The sequence below is a fragment of the Erinaceus europaeus genome, chromosome 5 (assembly GCF_950295315.1).
Source record: "Erinaceus europaeus chromosome 5, mEriEur2.1, whole genome shotgun sequence".
In the NCBI taxonomy this organism is placed as follows: Eukaryota; Metazoa; Chordata; class Mammalia; order Eulipotyphla; family Erinaceidae; genus Erinaceus; species Erinaceus europaeus.
Window position 1 is genome coordinate 90,581,512 of NC_080166.1, and position 4,383 is coordinate 90,585,894.

Here is a 4,383-nt window from a genome sequence, read left to right on the forward strand (position 1 = left end):
TTTAGTGCAAAGGAGTGATATTCACATTCAAGAGGAAGGGCAAGGCTGGACATACACACTCATTTCAACTGCTCAGATTCTCTCTGGGTTGGTTTCATTTCATAGAGAAAGGTGTCTATGACACTTACCATTATTTTTCAAAATAAATTTCTAAGAGTTTGAGGGATATATTCTGCCGTGTCCAAAACTCAGATGAAAAGTTGCGTCATAAAGGTCTTATTTTAATTTTTCTATTGGTAGGGAGAGAGATGAACCCAGTGCCTTGCACATGTAAAGTATGGGTGAGCTGCTTCCCAGGCTCAACAAGGTAAGGAGAGGAGAGAGGGAAGGAGGGAGAGAGAAAGAGAGAGAGAGAGAGAGAGAGAGAGAGAGAGAGAGAGAGAGAGAACACAGTAGGATAGGACACCACTTGCAAAAAGCTGCTTTTAGAAAGTGAACTGTTAGATTTGGTTTTTGGGGGTGAGATGAAGGAAACTTGGTAAACCTTAAGCTTGGTCAGGTACTCATTGTCAAGCTCACAAGATTATTTTGGCAGACAAGTTGGGTACTTGCTATGAGTCATCTTCTGTCTAAGGATTAGGTGACTAAGCAAATGTTTCTGTAACAAGAAAGTTTCGATTACATTTTGATATGCCAATGATTCACTAATACATTTCTTGGATTCTAGCTTCTTAAATCATATTCTGAAAGTCTGCTAACACTGCCCAATTCTGGTGGAAAACAGAACAAAATAAAACAAAATAAGCAAAAAAAAAATCCTAAATTCATTTTTTTTAATGTAGAGTTCATTAGCATATGAGGACCAACACATCCAGAACAGCATTTCAATATAACTCTTAACTGCTTATCTTAGCTGTAACAAATCCCTAATTACTTTTGCAGCTAACAATACAATTGCAGAAAAATCCCTAAATGGAAACCCTGTCCCTCCCAATCACCAGCCCTGAATGCTGTCCATTGAAGGACACCCAAAATAAATCAGTGCCATAATTTCCATGATGACAGGTCCCAATAGAGCAGTTTGTTAGTTTCCCCTCACATCACTAGAATTCTTCCCAAGTGCTGTCATGTATTCAGATAACAGTGGCATGGAGTTTAAAAGAACTTTTACATGCCTCTAAATTTTCTTCTTGAGTTTTATTATTTTTAGAGGCAAATGATGAAAGGTTATTCCCTGCAAGATTTAGCCAGTTAAACATGCAGCATAAAAACCTGAAGCCCTGCAGTCAGACACATAAAGAGCAAAGGGGAAAAAATGTGAAAAAGCTCCATCAGGGCTGCAGCTTTTCCGAGAGTGCAGGGATGATGTCATTTGTTTTTGTAAAACCCAGTTTAAATTTGTTCCTGCCTTTCAAGAACTGCAGCACTGTGCATTGGTGTAGACTTCCTGCATACCGTATTTCAGGATGTGAGATGGTAGGCTGCATCAAAATCCAGCCAATCGCAGTGTGCACGCTGCCCCGCCCCAACTCTCATTCGTCAGTCCCTCCACCCAAAGCAAGTGTGTGCTGGGGGTGTTAGAGCGCGGCAGATGCTTCAGTCCACGCCTCCCGGGTTTAAAGGAGAATGATGGCAAATGAAAACTTACTTCTGGTCACCCACATGGATTTGTATCACTGACAAATAACCAGCAAGAAAAAGGTCTGTGAAGTATGCTTTTGTTTGGGTTTGCTAGCTTTAAATGAGATCTTAGCCTTTCAGCGTTTTGCAGCTTCTCTGTGGAATTGGAAGAGGCACAGGATGCTACTGGATTCTTAGTAGCAGACCTAGGGCTTTTAAGTTCAATACTAGTCAGTATCTCTTTCACAAAGCAAACCCTGTTTCCATAAATATGTTCATACTTGATGACTACAATATTCTTAATGAGGTAGCTACAGTGTTTCACAAACTACATTAAAGTGACAGAGATCACAGTGTAAAGTTCCCTTGTAAAAATCATGGTTAGGATATAAAGTGTAAAAGAAAGTGGTAGACAGTCAGTCTATTACCTGGCCTTTCTTTCCTTTCATTTATAAATTCAGCATATTGGTCACAATGGAACCAGAGTGGGTTCTCTGGTGGTGAACAGCAGAAAATGTATTCTGGCTAACTGAAAGTCCAAAATCTACTTATTGGAAAACTGTGAGGAAACTCACAAAGGCTGAAGAAACTGGCTCAGATGATAAGGGTGATGGCGTTATGGGTGTCTCTAGTAAGAACTGCTAGATTTTTGGGTCTCTCAGGCCATTGCTGCGAGATTAGTGAACTCCAAGTTTCCCCGTGTCTTCTCTAGTCTCATCATTTATGCTCCAGGCACAAAGTTCCTATTGAGAGTAATTTATAGATTCAGTGGTCACATGCCCACACACCTTAACTGGGAGATAAGAGAGGGCTCTTATTTTACCAACACACAGAAATATCTTGAAAAAGGAAAGGAGACATTCTCCCAAAGGAGGTGGAAGGCAAACTGTTTCTAAATTCAGAGGAAATGGATTCTGTTTATTCTTTTACACAATGACCACTGCCTTGGAGCACGACCTCAGAATTTCTTGCCCAGGGAAATATCCTTCACTTATAACACTCAAGAGTGCAAATCAAGCCCCTACCAGCCTCCTTCCCACCCCTACACATCAAGGTTATCACTAGGACTTGGTGCCTACATAATTTCACCGCTCCCAGTAGTCATTATGTTTTTTCCTCTAGACAAAAGGTGAGAGACAGAGAGAAAGAGAGGGAAAGAGACTGAGAGAGAGAAGGAAACAACAATAGCCCAGATTCATGATGCTTTCTCTTAGCAGGGGCTCCCCTGCAGTGACATGAGCCTTAGATTGTACATGGTTCCCTGTGAGCTCTGCTGTATGAACCACCTGCCAGGGCCCTCAAGCTTAAATCTCTTCATGATTCCTCATTTGAGACAAGTAAAGAAACTTTTGGAAAATAACAAAAGGCAAGACAAGAAACCTTACTTTGGACCTCCTTTGGCAACCAAAGCCAGAGCCATTTTCTTTTTATGGCATACTTTTGCTTTCTGGACTTAATGCTTAACTATACATATCCTTTAAGACTTGACAACTCAAGGAAAAGCTGAGAGATCTTTAAGGACAAAAATGATGGCTTCTCCACTGTGTATTTTGCATCTCTTTTCATATCTGGCATATAGTAAGAAACCCCTTGAACACTGTGTAATTATAATTGAGCATACTGATTGAAGTCTTATCCCTCCCAACACACCCACACTTCTGTACATTTGTGGGATGTACTACCTCTCAGTCTTCACACTGGAGAGGCACAACTGACTCCCTTAATCTTGCCTATCATCCTTCCTACTTCTAACAGTGGCATCAATGGGCTTACTTTCTTTGGAATCAATGAGTATGGTGAAGAGATGAATGATTTTTGTCCCCTTTTCATTTGTGCAACATGCTATTTATTAAAGAAAATGATATTTTGGATGGACTTAGAGGAAGTATTTTAGAAGATAATTCTTAAGTTTGAATAATGAAACTGAATGGCAGTTACAAGTCCACACAGTAAATCTTATAATAGATTTTTCCCAACCAAATTTATTTTCTAAGTGATCAAATTTTGTGAACTTACAAATACTTGTGGATATATATCTGGCACTTTCTGATTACAAAGAAGAAGGAGGAGGAGGAGGAGAAGGAGAAGGAAGCAGAGAAGGAGAAGAAAGAAAGAAAGAAAGAAAGAAAGAAAGAAAGAAAAGAAAAGAAAAAACTGCACTGAATTGTCTTTTTCAAGGCCTGTTCTGTCTTCAGGATGAATCACCAGGGCATATTATTGATCCCTGTCAGTGCTAGATCAAGTCCTCAGGTCTTTCCACAAGGAATATCTTTATTATAAAAGACATTTTTACAAAAATCTCTGATTTTTTTCTACATATTTGCATCGGGGGAGAGGAAGAGAGAGAGAGAGAGAGAGAGAGGATCAAAGAAGTTTCCTGGATCAAACCAATGGCAGGCAGATTCCTTCCTACCCTCTCTGAAGTCCCCTTGGCAGACTAATGAATCCTACTTTATTCCACATAGATGGCCTGTCTCTTTCCAGCTGGGTGCTGTGAGAATTGGGAACTCAAGTCTAATGAGCTACAGTGTGCTACACCAAAGCTTAGTGTTAAAGCACCAGGCTCTTTTTTAAAAAAAATTTTTTGTGTTTATTTATTTATTCCCTTTTGTTGCCCTTGTTGTTTTATTGTTGTAGTTATTATTGTTGTTACTGATGTCATTGTTGTTGGATAGGACAGAGAGAAATGGAGGAGGGGAAGACAGAGAAGGGGAGAGAACGATAGACACCTGCAGACCTACTTCACCGCAGGGGGAGAGCCGGGGGCTCAAACTGGGATCCTTCCACCGGTTCTTGCACTTTGAGCCACATGCACTTAACCTG

At 40.3% G+C, this 4,383-nt stretch overlaps 1 long non-coding RNA gene across 1 annotated transcript; it reads left to right on the forward strand.

Annotated features, from left to right (window-relative positions):
- The first annotated feature begins 1,703 nt into the window (after positions 1-1,703).
- On the forward strand, positions 1,704-3,842 carry LOC132538713 (uncharacterized). Its single transcript, XR_009550069.1, has 2 exons — positions 1,704-1,790; positions 2,778-3,842. It is a non-coding gene; the product is annotated as an uncharacterized LOC132538713 (long non-coding RNA).
- Positions 3,843-4,383: the final 541 nt, after the last annotated feature.